General features: G+C 42.3%; 1 protein-coding gene and 1 non-coding gene across 5 annotated transcripts in view; both read right to left on the reverse strand.

The window, feature by feature from the left end:
- The window catches only part of NFIB (nuclear factor I B), a 448,899-nt gene that overhangs the window by 344,018 nt on the left and 87,598 nt on the right, over nucleotides 1-17,283 (reverse strand). The gene's annotated exons all lie outside the window — the stretch shown is intronic.
- TRNAH-GUG (transfer RNA histidin (anticodon GUG)) lies at nucleotides 11,443-11,514 on the reverse strand. Its single transcript has one exon. It is a non-coding gene; the product is annotated as a tRNA-His (tRNA).

The raw sequence follows: 17,283 nt of genomic DNA on the forward strand, positions 1-17,283 counted from the left end.
CGAGATTTCGCCATTGCACTCCAGCCTGGGTAACAAGAGCGAAACTCCGTCTCAAAAAAAAAAAAAAAAAAAAGTAAGCTCCTTTCTCATTCCTCCAAGGCCCCTGTATTAGTCGGAAGTCTTTCAATTGCACATGAAAAGCATCTAGCTTAAATTACTTTAAGAAGGCAATAAGGCTTAAAGGCCAACAGGCTTATAAAAACCAAATCTTGAAAAGGCCAGTCTTGAGACAATATCCTCTCACTTTCCACTCAAGACCCTCCAAGGAAGAATTCAGAGTGGCTCAGCATAGGTCATATGTCCACACCTTGGACTAATCTCTTTGGCTGGAAGAATATGGTACAAAATCCGCCCAACCAGAATCCGGTGACCACTACTGCAACTGAGGAGGGTGTAGAGTGCTGTGTTCCTATCCCTGCCAGCCATAGCCCTGCGCTGTGGGGGAAGTTGAAAGGGGGAAGAAGGGTGGGGAGGATGTTGGGCACGTAAAACAATGACGCACATGGAGGCTCCCAGCCTCCATCTAGAGGAAGATGAAGTGTTCCTACAGTTCGGGATTTTCAATAACAACAGCCTTGATATAGGTAGCTTTTATTTTTATTTTTTCAGAGCTATATGGAGTTATAACAGTTCAAGTGATCACTTCTGTCTCTATTAGACCCTTTTGTAAAAAAAAAAGATGCCATATGCCAGTAGCAATATTTAGCAATTTAATTCAGAGTGCTACCATTAATTAATTTTGATTGACTTGGAAAATAATGCATACATCATGTTTTATTTTGAGGAAAAGTCTGAGAGTGGTAATCAGGTCAGGGGCAAAAAATATTCTTCTACTTCATTTTTAAGGATGGTTTATAGTTCCTATCCATGGCAGCAGGGAGTGGCCAGTAATATCCAATTCTTCTGGGACCCCAGAACTCCGTGCTGTTTTCCTGTGTGCTCAGATGTTTTCTTGTGCTAAAGCTACACGTGTAAATCAAGCGCTCTTACACACAGATATGAGCAAGAGGACTGATTTTTTGCTTTATGAGTTATACTTTCAGCCCACATGCTGCTGTACATGAAATATCAATTTTTGCCTCTTTTTTACTTTACATGACATCAGGCCTTTTCTCTATTTACACAGGACAGAAGAAAAGTTTGAAGAGGTAAAAGGGTCACTGGCCCCATTATCCTGGCTGTCTATAGTTTTCTCCTGCCATTTCCTCTCATCCATCATTGTCCTCCCTAAAAACTCATCTATGTCCCTTGAGTTTAGATTATTTTTTCTTAGGTAATGCCCCTTTTAGGGAACCTATTTGAAGATCATTATACTCTCTGCAAAGTAGTTTGGCCAGAACTTTTCCTGTTGATCCCAATTTTCTGTCTACTCAGATTCTGTTTTCCTTGCTCCTGCCATGCAGGGAATATTTGCATTCTTTCTGATTGTGGGGAACTGTGCAGTAATCTAACACCATATGGATTTTTACATTGAAAGTCATGAGATCTTTATTTTGCATTCCTTAACCATGACCCATCATCCACTTCCCATCCTTCACGAGGGCAACCCAGGTCGGCATGCATCTCCACCAGAGAATTCCCAGAGAAGCTCCGGAATTTGGTCCTTTTATCTCTCGATTTTTTTGGCAAGGGGTAGGGACTGGGTATGCTTGCTTGTTTACACTGAGAGAAGCACTAGTGTCTCCAACTGCCTAACCCCCAGGTACTCCATACTCATAACACCGACGCCATGGCTGTTTAAGTTAAAAAATAAGCACAGGCCCAAGGGAGTAAAGAAGGGGCCTACATGGGAAACAAATCACATATAGCAACACTTGTGCCCCAGCCACTTGTCTTTGTTCCCTTACAGAAGAAGAACTGCAGCAACGGATGATTCTAGGGTCAAGGGATTTTCAGCCTTTTCCATTGCTATATTCTGCTGAACACTGTTTCTAGGAGACGTGAAAAAAACATTCCAGGGTCAAATAAGTTTGGGAAACAGCATATGGGAATTCACAGAACATATTAGCATATTAAAGGCTCTGACAATTTCACATTAAACAAACCTATTTACCTTTGTTTAACTCAGCATTCCCTAAACATATTTGAGCTTGAAACACTTGCCACAGTTTACCGAGGGCGACCTGCAGAACGACATTCCTTGGACTACCCAATTAGAAGACAAAGAAATACAATTCTATTATCTTAAAAGTGACGCACTCTGCAGATATTAAGGACATGAGTTTAATTTCCTTCCTCAGTTATTGTTCCACTGCCTACTCTCAGAGGCTGGAGCTGTGGGTCTTATTGACTCAAAGGCAGAGCTCTGAGGGTGGGTTCTTAACATTCTGAGCAAGACAATAGGCAGGCAAAACAGGCTTTATAGAGAGGGAAAGGATTTCTTAAACTTTGTTTTGCTCTAGTCTGAAATATCTGGTGGACCAGACAGAATTTTACAAGAGGGACATCTAGGCAGGAAGAGGAAGGGGTAAGGGAAGCCCATTTCTTCTATGCTGGTGACATTAGGAGGATAATTATGGCAAGAAAAGGTGGAAAGTGAATTGATCAGCTCTGTTCCAATTTCCCCTCCTTGGTCTAGAGACGAGGAAGGATAAGTGAGTAAAAATGGAAGTACTCAAGTGCCTGATTCCTGCAGGAGGCCTTGGGTTTAGCTGCTGGCATGGACAGTCAAAGTATTTGGAATTTCATTTTACTGCTCAGCTGTAGGTTTCTCTGTGGTGTGGCTGACACCTGGCATTCCACAGCACTCGGGGCAGATGAATTGTCAACTAGTCTTGCTTGGGGACAGACAGGTCTAGTGGTACTGCTCTACAAGGTTCTCAGAGAGAACCAGAATGAGGAGGCTGAGTCAGCCAGGAAGGGCCATTAGACCCTGACCAAGGTGAGAGAAGCCGGCACACAAGGTCTGCCAGTCCTGCCTTTAGTATTTGTACCAGCAGAAATTGAGGGCAAAACAGGGGCACTGTGTGGTTTCTGACCCCTCACTTCACTCTCTACAAGATCATGTGAGCCCCGCTGCTTGCCCCAGCTGTGCACCTGATGCCCTCTTATAGAGATTTGGGGAAAAGAGACAGAAGTGATTGAGACATATATAAAGAAACATATATAAGAAACTACATTTTCTCTGCCTATGTGAATTTTAGTGTGATTGAAATTTAAGCATTGCTACATCTTTTTTCTTCTTCTTCTTCTTCTTTTTTTTGGTATTCACTGAAGCTTAGATGGCACCACTTTAATCTCCAGTCATTTGTTTTCCTTCAAACTGCAGGACTGCTACAGCATACCGAAAACTGTGGTACTACCACACTATTTTGTGGTACTATGATTATTGATTGATTGGACCATGGGCTACTTCACTACAGAGGCCTAGTTTCATTCATCTTCCTTCCAACAGATAGAGTAGCACCTTAATATAATATGCATTCAATAAATGATCGTTGAAATGACTGACTGAATGAAATATGCTTCGGCTCTGCACCTCAGTAGATGCTCTAGGGAGAAGCTCACCAAGGTTTCTTTTTGATTAAAGGAAGAAAAACGAGTCTTCCTTGGAGAGTTTGACAAGAGCTACCTTTCTTCATAGGTCCATGTCCTTTCTTCTTTTCTTTACTTCTTCCATCTCTATTCAGTTACTTTCATTTTACTCTGCCTTTTTTGGAAATGTGTGGGAGACACAGGTAACTGGCAGAATGAAGGCGTGGTCCTGCCTTTGAGTGATCCCAAATCGTCCTCACCTGTTACTCAAGAAGATTCTTACATTTCTATGGCAATTCTTGGCTTAAAGAAAGAAACGGAGCCCTCCATTTATAGCATGATCATCTTACTCATCACTCCATGATTTTCCCTGTCTTCATCCTGCACTCTGAGCCCTTCCCGCATTGTGAGCTCTACAGGCCAGATGCATGTGGCATGCCTTTACAGTGTTCATACTCTCCTCTGTATTCCCCTGAGGCTTTTCTCATACCTTTATGACACATTTTGTTGGATTATAACTGAACTGATTTGCATGTCTATTTTCTCCTATAGACTGCAAGCTTATTGAGAACCTTTGTTTTCATTGTTGCATCTTTATGTTTTATGGTGCTTCATACAATGCAAACACGTAATATATGCTTGGTAACCGATCAAACTGGATGTCTCGTGATTCCTTAAAAGCAGAAAAAAAGAAAACCTTACTTTCCCAATGTTCATTGTCTTTATATTTTTCTGTCCCAACCAGCTCATCAAGCCTACCAAACTTCTGCCCTTCCCCCAACCATTCCTCTAGCTGAAGACATGCCTGAATATTCCCATGAACACCTGGAAGGACATTCAAAAATAAATTCATTTGTATCCTCCTCCTCTGACTGCTTTGATATGTGCCCCTTTCATGTCACATTGCTCAGGAATAATCCTCCTTCCCTGCCTGGGGAGCCTCTTACAGCTTCTGAAGATGCAAAGCTCTCAAGCTGCAAAATGGAGCTGAGTTCTCTTCAGGTCTCACTGCACGGGAGCCATACTGAGATCCAGCAGAAACGGGAAGAAGATTCCCTCCTTTCTGCTTGTGCCTATCGCATAAAAGCCAGAAGAGATGTGTGTTTTTGCTAGCTGTCTCTGGAAAGGGGCTACTCCATGGCCCCTTTTGGGTCTCAGCATCAAAAAGGAGTGTTCTCTAGATTCTCAACTAGGGGGTAAATGTCTATATATACTCTTATTATACTTGTAGCTTTCTTTTCCATAATCTTATCATGATGAATTGCAAGTACTGATTGACTTAACCATTTCTTTCCTGAGCCTGACAGCTCCACAGAGGCAAAGATACTATATTGTTCATTCTTATATTCTCTTTACCCATCTTTATGTGTGGCATACAATAATAGTAATAAAAATAATAATACTCATAGTGAATATTTGTAAGGTACTTTCTCTGGACCAGATACTCTTCTAAGTGCTTTGCTTATATTAGCTCATTCAGTCCACATGACAACCCTTTAGGTAGATACTACTATCATCTACATTTTACATGAAGATAAACTGAGATACAGAAAGGCCAAGTAACTTTCCTAAAGTCACCCAGCAGGTAACTGATGGATGTTAAATTTAAACACAGGAATTGGGCACCAGAGTTCATAAGCTCAATCACTGGACTACACTCCACTATGTTACACTACACAATTTGATACATTATTACTCTGGATAAGGACCTCATTCTTGGAAGCAGACATAGACTAGGTGGTGGCGATCACCCTCTCCGAGGTGCCGAGAGTATTCCGAGCACAAGGAGTAGAGAGTTTATGTTCATGGATGGGATGGGAGTGTGAATGGATGCAGGAGTGGAGACAGCTAATAGAAGAGCCACTGGTTGGAGAACTCAGAGGAGAGTAAGCAGCTCACTTAGCAGCTGGTATAAGTAGGAAATTTGAAAGAGAGAGAAATATCTAAAGGGGATTTTTAGATAACTTTCTCCTTTGTGGAGAAAATTCCCCTGCCACTTCTAGAAAAGGTCTAGATCTACATTAATCTTTCATTCAGCCTTTTTTTCATTCTTTTTTTTTTTTTTTTTTTTTAAGACAGGATCTCACTCTGTCATTCAGGCCAGAGTGCAGTGGTGCGATCATGGCTTACTGCAGCCTCGACCTTCCCAGGCTCAGGTGATCCTTCCACCTCAGCTTCCTGAGTAGCTGGGACTACAGGCACATGCCACCATGTCTTGCTTTTATATATTTTTTAGAGATGGGGTTTCACCATGTTGCCCAAGCTGGCCTCAAACTCCTGGGCCCAAGTAATCCTCCCACTTCAACCTCCCAAAGTGGTGAGATTACAGATATGAGCCACCATGCCTGGCCTAGAATTTTCTTTAAGGAAGACATCATGTTAAGACTAGGCCAAATGGAGTTCCAGAATTTGAGTCCATTTTATAAGCAATTAGTGAGGTGTGTGAGTTGATTGCTACAGCCTCAACTCTCATTAGATCTCCTTGGGGAAGAACAAGGAGAAACGGCTCAGGTCAGAGCCTGAAGCTAGCTGTATCTAGGATTTCTGATCAAGTCCCTTATGTTTTGGAGATTGGGAGTATGTGTATTGAAGAAACGGCAAAAGAGAAAGAAGGAAGGAAAGGTCGAGATGGTGCAGAAATAAGAACAAGAGAAAGTGAGAGAGGATGTAGAAAACCTGCTTCTTTGATTTGTAGGGTGTGATTTCTGAAATTGCTCCAGCCTCTACGGGATTTATGTTGCTTCATTAATCACACTTTCTTTTGAAATGGAATTTTCTGCCTCAAAGCCTTTGAACGTTGACATTCAAATACAACATATTCTTTTAAAATCACCTCTGGATACAGACAACACTGTTGAGGTAATTCCCCCAGATTGTAGGTGGGATCTTTTTGGTCCTCAGATCTTGATAATATGCTGAAAATAGAAAGGTCTGCTAAGATTAGGATCCCGGATGCTGACACCCTGGGCCAGGAATCCGTGGAGGGGAAAAAAAAAAAAAAAAAAGAAAGAAAGAAAAAGCCCCTGGTCTTTGTGAACGACAAAAAGCAGCGCCATCTAGTGGCAATTTCGTTTATCATGGGGCGTCTTGACCGGGACCTCCCGCCTGGCTCTTTGGACAGGGAACACACAAGTTCACCCTGGAAGTGGCCTCATGACCTGCAATCAAATGACAGAGCTTAGGTGAAGACATGCGCGTCTTACAGCTGCTGCCAATCAGAGTGGCTTAACCCAAGGCATGTTATTTTTGGTTGATTCTGGTATGCTGGGAAGTCCACGCAAACAACATAGAACAAAGATGATGGCTCTGGGAAGGAAAGGAAAGGAAAGGAAGGGGAGTAGTGTTCATCAGGATTCACACCAGATATACATCCCCTTAATCTAACCCATGTAATCTCCCTGCTTTGCTAAGAAACCAAAGCACAAAGAGGTCAAGTCCAAAGTCAAGGAGTCAAAAGTGGCAAAAACGGGATCTGAATCCAGGTCTCTTTAGAAAAGCTTTCTCTCGGATTTAGCTTTTGTCAGAATCTTTCTCCCTGGAAGGCCCACACTTCCAGGCCATGCTAACAAATCTTCAGCCTTTAAGGGTGATTTATTAGATAAGTGATAACACCTTATAGCAGGTAGGAGCACCGGCAGAATTGTCAGTGTCTGATGCTGCCCATGGCTGAGCTACAGGGGGAAGGCCCTTCATCATCCCTCAATGCTCAGATCCTGAGGGTGAAATGGCAGCAGCTGTTGGTGGGTAAGCACTTTCTTTTCGCAAAGTCACCACCAGCTGACACTCCTGGGTCCACGCTGCTCCAAGAGCGCTCGCTCCCCCACCGCTGCTCCAACAACCTCTCTGGCCAGCAGTACTCCCTGAAAGTGAATTCCATCCATTCAGATTCTAGTTTAATAAATCACGTTCTATGCATTGGCATATTTTTTATTGCCAAAAAAACCACTTAGCATTCTTCATAATTTGGGAATAGATGTTGGTTTTTAAATAAGAAAGTATTCATTTTATGACAAATTTACTTTGAATTCAATTTATGACTTAATCAGAAAAATAAATGTTAATTTCTTTTATTTATGAAAGCTCACTAAAATGTAGGCATAGAAAATGTTGGAATATAAACCCTCTCCAATTCAATAGGTTAATGGAGATTAAGAAGATAGCTCTGACCCACTGTATTGCAGAAAGCGAGAAAGAAAGAGGCATTTAGGTAAAACCATAGCTTATGGTAATAAAGCAAGCATATGTGGTTCTGGAGTTTTAATGCCGGTACTCAATTACAGTTACATGGGTAAACATTTTTTTTTTCTTAAACAAACTCTAGTAGATCACTGACTGCAGCTACACCAACGTGAGGGACATAAAATAACAGGTGAATTAAGACTTCTTCTTGCCATTGTAGTTGACTCCTAGGAATAGCAGAAAAAAGAGCTTTCCTGACTTTTCAATGAGCAAATGATGTTATAATTTGAGTAAATAAATCCAGGGTATGACAGTGTAACTGGCAAAAACTATAGTTGTTAAAGCCATGTGACAAAATCGGGATTCTGTTCTTTTTCTAATGTTCCATCATTAAAGAGTTGTCAAGGAACAAACAAAGTTTGAGAATGGCTTGGCTTTTCCCTGAAATGCTCGCTATTTATTATTTATTTATTTATTTATTTAAGCCACAGCCTCAGTGTGTCACTGAGGCTGGAGTGCAGTGGCATAATCTCGGTTTACTGTAACCTCTGCCTCCAGGTTCAAGTAATTCTCATGCCTCAGCCTCCCAAGTAGTGGGATTACAGGCACCCATCATCATGAGAAGCTAATTTTTATATTTTTTGTAGAGAGGGGATTTTGTCATTTTGGCCAGGCTGGTCTTGAACTCCTGACTTCAAGTGATCTACCCACCTTGGCCTCCCAAAGTGTTAAGATTACAGGCATGAGCCACCATGCCTGGTCCTGAAATGCTTTATAATTGATATTTTGAAGAGACGGTTTTTGAAAGATTATATCAGTCTCCCCTGATTTTTCCTGAGCAAGTATTGGCTTTGGTATAAAATACAGGCAATAGGAGCATAGAAATAATGGGGCCATTGAGATATTTGTCAAATGATTCTACAAAATTTAAAAGTAGATAATTTCTCAATGTAATTCAAAATTAGAATTTTTTTTCATAACTTGGGTTTTAACATTTCTGAAAATGAACTCAATGTTGTATTGGTTTTAGAGTAAAAACACATTTTAACAACAGCAAGAAGGAAACCCAACACCATCAAACTCTTTGTTGATGAAAATAACCATTGGTTATTATGACACTCAGTCACAATAAACTCATGAAGAGTGAGCCAGGCAGGACTGTACATTTGAACAGGATCTGGTCACTCAGTAGATCCTGACTCTTCTGCTACCCCTGGCTTGTAGTCTACTTGATCACATTTTTTTAAACTTCTGAAATCAATGGTGAAGAGTCCTTTTCCTAACGGAAAACTTACTCTAGAGGGTTCATCAATGGAGGGTGAATGGTGGGTGAGGGCTCATGGCAGCCTTAAAATAGTAAGAATAAATCTGATTTGTTGCATGCCTGCTAGGCACCAGTGTTGCATTTCTATTATGTGCTCCTGTGCTAAGTGGCTTTTGTTTGTTTGCATGTTATTCTTTTAATTCTCAAGGTAGTATCTCCCCTCTCCCCACTTTTTTTTTTTTTTTTTTTCCTGTGAGAGCTTAGATAACTTGCCCAAATTCAAGTTGATTTATCTGGCAGAACAGGAATATTTTGTGCTGTTTCCTAGCTAAGTTGGGGGCACTGTCATCCAGGGGAAAAAGGCCTCTCTTGGCAAGACAGAGGAGAGAAAACAGGAAGTGCTTCCCTGGTCCAAGCAGTTGCCCTGTGTCCGTATGCTGAAAGTTGAGTCCAGGCTAATTGTCATATTCTGACCTCCCCTCCTCCACTGCTTTTCTTTTTCATGAGGCAGTAAACATGTTGTAGTTTGGCAACTAAACTCATGAGTTGGTGGAAGTAGCCAACAAATGGTGTGCTTGAGTAGTGCAGTGGGAAAAGCTTCTGAGGGAGACAACTGAGGTGTCTCCAGGACTAGCCATGCCCTCACTCTGAGACTGGCCTCAAGATAAGGGAAGGGCTCTCTTCTATGCTACGTAACTCTATCCCGTACACAGCTGATTGGTCCAGTGATGGACACCTGACCAAAGCTAAGCTGATCAGATCCTTCCCTAGTATTTTTTGACCAGTAACTAACGCAATCTCCTGCTGGAGGCAGTGCTTCAGATAAAAAAGGCAGGAGTTGCTGCCAGCTGCCATGTTTCTTGCCATGTAGAAGTCAGTTTCAGAGAATAAAGGCAACATTCAGAAAGAAACATGGGGTGAGATGTAGAGAGTCTGTTCTGGTCACCTTTTATTCCCTAGTTCCATTTGTTTTTTGAGCCTCCACTACACCCATTCCCTGGGTACATGACTCTCTCTAAATCAGTACATGTTCTTTTGTTAGCTTGTAACCAACACAATCTCCATCTTCAAATGAGAAATTCATTGCACTTTCACCCTCTTAATAAAATACAAACAACCATGGATGGGCTTATTCTGTTTTAATGTAAGAACAATTGCAATTCATCTGTCTTCTTGAAGCAGTATTAGTGCCAGGCAGTTGAGAAGGACTTGCAGACTTGAGGCAAAACCTAGGTTAAACTCTCTGGAGAAGGGAAGCAGAACTTGTGAGAGACATAGGCAAAGAGTGAGGACTGGGGAATTCGCCATATTCAGGAGGAGGAGACCTCAGAGTAGAACATGGTCTTGAAAGTGAGTATTGAAAGAGGAAAGAAGCACGTTTCACTTACTTCATAATACTCTGAGGCCAATATTTTTGGGTCCATAATCAGAGACTGATCTTTTTTTTGGAAAGGGAGAAGAGATATTTATTGCAGTTTTTCTAGAATATTACTTCTAAGAATTTGCTGGCTCTGAAAGAACCTGATAGATTCTGTTTCTACTCTCTGCACATATTTTTATTTGAAAATATTTTTAGTATTACATAAATTACAAATACGAATTTTTGCTAGGCTGTCTGTGAGATGGGGGTTAGGGGCATTAAAAAGCACCTTCTAGTGACCCCTTATTTAAAACATAGTGGGCTATAATTTTAGAGCAGTAAAACCTCATTATAACACACTTACAGTTGACATTTGCAGGCTGTATTGTTCATGTTTTTAAGTCCTGGAGAAAGGCCCATTAAAGCTGTGTTTCTCACATTAATTCAACATTTAACCACTTATAATACAAACCCCAGTCTTTTGGAAAATGTCATTAAATTTTTTTTGCCATATATGGACATTATTTATTGTTTGAGCCCCATTGTCTACTTATAATATGCCCTTTATCAGACCCAAATGCCCACTTCAGAGATTTTCGTTTTGAGCAACAACTGGCTTCGTACATTATCCAATGATGCAGGAAAGTTAAATTGCAGCCAGTTCATATCATAGAAACAAAATGTTTCCTGCAATTACTGATAAGGGACAGTTCATTTTCTCTCTGTCATCCTGAAAAAAACCCTCCTAACAACAATTCATGCCTGGTTAAACAGGATTTCCACATCTACTGCTGACATCTTTCCAAATAATTCAGGGTTGTTATTACTGTATAGCCCTGGCAAGGCTCAAAGGCAAGCAGACTTGACGAGTCTGCTCAAAGCAGAGCTTAAGTAGTTGTAATTAATAATAATTACATGCCCACTACACTCCAGTTTTATCATATTACCCGTCAATGCAAATAAAAAACCCCACACACAACACACTTGCAACAGGATTAGTGCATTAATAAAGTCACTCTGCATATGTCATCTCCCTAAAGTTGAAAATACTCGTAGCGGTTTCTGTTTTATTGATTTTCATGATTGCATGTCTGGTTGCAAATGTTGTTTAGACACAGTACAGCTTGGATCAGTCTCTTTCTCTTCCAAAAACCTTCTCCCCTCCTGCCATGACTCGGATTCGAACCGAGGTTGCTGCGGCCACAACGCAGAGTACTAACCACTATACGATCACGGCAAGCTACAGAAGAACTGAACACTAAGCTTTCTCTAAGAGCTATTGCAATATTAAAATTTGTGGAAACACTGCCATCTATTGCCTAAATATGTACACTTTCTTAATATTGGGAAAGAGAAGCTGTGTTCCCATAATTTCTAATTATTTAGAGGAACAATAACAAACTCCTTGAACATAAAACTAACATCATCTTCTTGGCTGACTGGGAAAATTGTAATAGGAGAGGATTCACTGGGTTCACTGTCCAGGAAATGGAGATGAAGGTAACAAGACTAAGAGATACCAGTCTGTTGACTAATGGTTCCTATGTTTCATCAATAATGAATACAGATTTCGCACCCCCAACCACCCCCAATAATGTTGCATTGAATAACATGAGTCTGAGACTCTTCTGTGCATTTTTTTCACCACTAGTCTTATTCCCATTTTCTTAGGCAGCACAGCCATAAAAGATATAGCAAGAACAAAATGGCCTGAGGACTGCAGAGACTCAGAAAGACTTGCTTTTCCTATTAAAGGAAGCCAAAGTCAGTACATCCCGACTGAGGAAAGGCTCCCTTTCAAACCCATTGATCCTTGAAGTGATTTTGTTCCCTGCCAGAATATAGGCCTTAAAGCTACAATAATCTCATCAAGAAAAGCTTCCCAATAGCATTAGCAGCCTAACAAAGAAACCAGAGTGTTCTATGCTAGTTAAGTTTCAAGAGAAAATTTATTTTTGATTTATTTGTTGTAAAAATGGAAGTAGTAGTAGTCTACATAAGATATTCCAAGGGCTGAAAGTCTTAAAACAAAATGTGCAGAAATATCTATTTGTAATCAGTGGATTGCTATCAGGGTGCCCCATTTAATTTCTCTCAACAGAGAGGGCCTGGGAACAGCTGGAGCTAGCTGGCACTGTGTGTGGGTGGCAAGAGCCTCATGCAGGTTATTGATTGGGTGCCCACAGCTCCAAAGCTTCTAGGAGGAGGACATCTCTGAAGATAAACATTTCAGACACACATTTCACTCACTCACTCCCATGTGATCATCTATAGCCCCTTCTCTTTTTCTTCAATCTCTCACAAATACATCTGCCCTCTATGGCCACATAGAAGACTCTTGCTTGGAGTTCCTGCTCCTGAGTGCTGCATGCTCTATGCAGGAAGCAGGCAAGCCACTCTCTGGCATGAACAGAAATACATGTGGGTGAGTCTGGTGAAAGGTCACCCTGGGACCAGGGGGCAAACCAAATTTCCTAATCAACAAAAGAGGACATAACTGTTTCCCAAAGTCCAGTCATTCGTGTACCACCTTCATAATTTTTGCTATGGGCATGTACCAACTGAACCACAGGATAGAGAATATTTTTAAAAGATCAACTCACAGCATACAATTTTGGAATCAGACTACCTGGATTTGAATTCTGGCTCTATCACTTGCTAACTGGGGGAACTTGGGCTGCTTATTAACCTCTGTGCCTCTGTTTTCTCATCTATTCAGTGGAGATAAAAGTAGCAACGACTTTGGAGGATTGTTATGAGGGTTAAACAGATAAGCACATGTCAACAACCTAGAATAGGTCTGTCACATAGTAAGCACAGTAGAAATATTAGTTAATTTAAACACACATATTTTCAAAGGAAAGTTTATAGCATTCCATATATTTAAAAAGCATAGTATCACATTCCATAAATAGAGGTCACTCTGAAACAAAATATGTAAACAAACCAACCGAATGAAATCTGAGCACTCTGAGCTCCAAGCTCAAGTTCTGCTCTGTGTTTAAAAGGAAGGTGGGGCCAGGCGCGGTGGCTCACGCCTGTAATCCCAGCACTCTGGGAGGCCGAAGCGGGTGGATCACGAGGTCAAGAGATCAAGACCATCCTGGTCAACAAGGTGAAACACTGTCTCTACTAAAAATACAAAAATTAGCTGGGTACGATGGTGCGCGCCTGTAGTCCCAGCTACTCGGGAGGCTGAGGCAGGAGAATTGCTTGAACCCAGAAGGTGGAGGTTGCGGTGAGCCGAGATCGTGCCATTGCACTCCAGTTTGGGCAACAACAGCGAAACTCCATCTCAAAAAAAAAAAAAGGAGGGTGGGCAGGAGATCTGCTAAGGCCCTGTCAGCCTCAGAGCTAGGCTTCTTCTGGACTCTTCTGAATGACCACAAAAGATCTGAAGAAGGAATAGCTTTCTCTTACAGAATTTAATACTATTAAATGCCACATTCATTAACCTCCTTAAATTACTTCACACGTTGGATCTGTCAGCCTAGGTCACACTATGCAGCTTACAGTAAGGAAGCCTTTCCCTCCCTTGCGCTGATCCACATTCACTGCATGGCCCCGCCCTCTGTCTCCTCACTCAGGGAACCAGGCTAAGTAACAACCAGTATCATGAACACTGCTTATTGCTTTGGCAAATGGAAAGAGATCTCTGCAGATTCTGGAACCAGCAACAAAAAGCTTGTTTTACATCTCACTGGCTAGATCTGCTTCCATGGCCTCAGCCTGCTGTAAAAGTACCAGGCAGGGCATCCCTACCATATGCCAGGAAAGCAGAGAGCTGGAAATCTTAGGTGAAAATCACTCAGGACTTCCAGCCATGCCACAAGTGGTGAATCTCAGCGTGGAGAAGTCTACGAGGCTGCGAGCCTCAAGATACTCCTGACCAGGGGGCAAAACCCTGACATGCAGAAGTGTTCACCAGGCGAGGCTTTCATTTGGAATCTGTACAGCCTTCTCCTTTACTTGATGTTAGTCACTGTGTGGATAGACTGAAAGGTTCTTGCCTGTTAGAGTGAAATGGGCTTTTGAACAGTTACCAAATTTCTCTTGTCCACTCCCTGTCTTCTTAGGATAGACATTCAGATTTCTTCCACAAGCACCAATACCTGCGACTCACTAAAAAGGGAAAAATCCATGGAACCGAAACCTGGTTTCTGACGGCATTTGCACCGTCTTTGCAACCTACCACCTGATTATTATTTTTCTCTGATTGTGCTATGTCAAAAGTGACATTATTATCACTCTCCCCCTAATTTATTCACGACTCACGAAGACTTGTTGAGATCTACTATGGTTCAGTTATTGTTCCTGAATCTTAAGGATTCAATGGAGAAGAAAACGAATGGATCATGATTTCACACAATTTATAGTCTAGTGACTGAGATACAGATGAATACAGAACATATGAGTGGGCGCCCGGGACGGAAATACATATTTCCTTAAAGTTTTCAAATTAGGTTGAAGTTGAGAAAGGCAGGGAAGGTGTTATGAAAGAGAGGGAGGAGAGAGAAAGAAAGAGACAGAGGGGAAAGTGGCCTGCTTTGTCTGGGTTCTAGTCCTTTCTCCAGCCCTTTTCCCTGTGTGACCTTGGACTAGGCTCTTGGCCTCTCTGAGTCTCTATTTCCTCATCAGAAAGGTAAGGGAAATTGGGCTACATGAGCTTTCAGATTCTTTACACCTCTGACATGCCATACATTTAATATAGGGAAATACATTTACAAACAATGGCCAAATGTAAAAAGCGTGGAGGAGAAAACACCTATTCAAAGCAGAATAATCTTACAGCTATTATAATTATCTTTTATGTGTTTTCTTAAGTTCACAGAAGCTGTCCCTTTGGCAGCTTCCAAATGTTGACAGCCTTATCTCCCTGCCTATGGCAACACATTTTAAATAAATAGGGATCGGTCTGTCACATAAGTGATTTAAGTTGGGTGTAAGCAAGAAGTTCATGCTCGTGCCGGGCATTCGACTATGGAATTCATTCCCAGAGAAGATTGTTGACTTCCCCTTTCAGAGTTTTAAAAATAAGATGGATGTTTACCAGGGGCTCATTGTTCCACGTGAGAGAGCCGGGCTTTCCTGCCTCTCCTCTGGCCTCCTGGTGCCGTCTTCTGATGGAGTCGTTCCTCTCCCTGGCTGTTTATAATGGATTCTAACAGAGGAGCCGGGAGCTGACAGGCGGGCCGGGACCGGAGGGGTCCCCCACCTCCCCAGCTGAGTCCTATCTCCAGCATTGCCACTCCTACCCCTTTTCCCAGGCCAAGCTCTGTGTTCTCCTGCTTGGCCCTCTTCTCAGTGTGCCTCCTGCCTCGCTGGGGGTAGGGAAATGACAGTCAGATCCATCACTGGGCTGGAGGCCAAGAGTGGCAATCCGTGGGGCTGAGGCTGGCCCAGTGCCCAGTTTTCAGACAAAGACAGGTTGGGAACCCCCCTGCAATGAAGGCTCCACGGTTCCCTCCTCCCAGAGTCCTGTCTCTTGTTTCTTGGGTACTTTCTAGAACACCACCCCCATCGCAGTGTGTGTGTGTGTGTGTGTGTGTGTGTGTGTGTGTGTATGTGTGTGTGTGAGAGAGAGAGAGAGATAGAGTGAGAGAGATTGGTGGGGGGTACATGGGGGGAACTGAGAAGCAGGGAGGAAAGGAGAGAAAGGCTGGACAAATCCCGTGCTTGTAAGAGTACCAAGGATTGCTCATACGCTACACACTTTCATGTAAATAAATCATATTTTTAGGGAAAAATATAAGATAGCTGAAAACACAGGAAGCCCAAGTAAATGGCAGCTCCAGATTTCAAGCTTCCAAATACACCCCCATCATAAAGAAATGCTGGGCGCTAAATGGTCTTAGAAGTGACCATTTCAGCGCTTCCTGTGTATATCAGAAACTCGATCCTGAGAGAGCATGAAACACCAGAGAACAACACATTATTTTCAGAATTCTTATAACCACAAAATGTTTTAACAGTTTACATTTTCGAGAGTAAACTGCCTGGAGTGATTTTCCCCCTTGCTTATTAATGAATTCTATTTAACCAAGTCAGAAAGCTTGCTGTGGGAAAAGCTGGAAAGGGGGTGGTGGGGGTGGGGAGGGGTTGTTGGTCGGTGGTTCAATTTTAATTTTTTTTGCCTGAAGGCACCATTAGAAAACTCCAGATGCAAAGCTTTCTAATAGAATTCCTCATCTGACACAGCCCCCTGGAATACACGGGCCTAACCTTTACGATCTGGCGGGCCAGGCCTCTATTTGGAAACCTTGTGAGGAGGGCTGATCCATTAATGATAATATGTAATAACAAAGAGCCCAGAGAACAGCTGAAGGCCTGGGGCGGCAGGGAATGAGGGCTCTGCGTATAGAAAGAAAGGTGGAGACAGGGACGGCTGAGTAGTGGAGAGCCGGGGAACTCCCCCAATGACCACATTTTCTCTTCCCATCACATTAAGATTCTGAGGTTTTAAGAAAGAAAACCGATGGCAGGAAGGGGCCCAGGCAGCATTCTGGATTTATGGCCAAGAGGGTTCTAACCAATCACTGTGGAGCTGCTTTTCTTCAAGAAGTTTTAGACTGGGCATGGTGGCTCCTGCCTAAAATCCCAGCACATTGGGAGGTGGAGGCTGAGGCAAGAGGATCATTTGAAGCCAGTAGTTTGAGAGCAGCTTAGGCAGCAAAGTGAAATCTCCTCTCTACAAAAAATAAAAAGACAGCCGGGCGTGGTAGCACAGGCCTGTAGTCTCAGCTGCTTGGAAGGGTCCCCTGAGCCCGGTAGGTCAAGGCTATAGTGAGTAGAGCTCACGCCACTGCACTCCAGCCTGGGTGACACAATGAGGGACAGGCTACTGAAGCTCCGGGGCTGATAGCCTTGGACAAATGATTTAATCTTGCTGTGTTTAAATTTCCTTTATAAAAAGGGGATAATAATAACACCTACTTTCTAGGGCTGTTGTGAGGCTTGAATAAACATACAATGTGCTTAAAAGAGTGCCTGGTACTTAGTAAGTGCT

Source organism: Callithrix jacchus, chromosome 1, assembly GCF_049354715.1.
Source record: "Callithrix jacchus isolate 240 chromosome 1, calJac240_pri, whole genome shotgun sequence".
In the NCBI taxonomy this organism is placed as follows: Eukaryota; Metazoa; Chordata; class Mammalia; order Primates; family Cebidae; genus Callithrix; species Callithrix jacchus.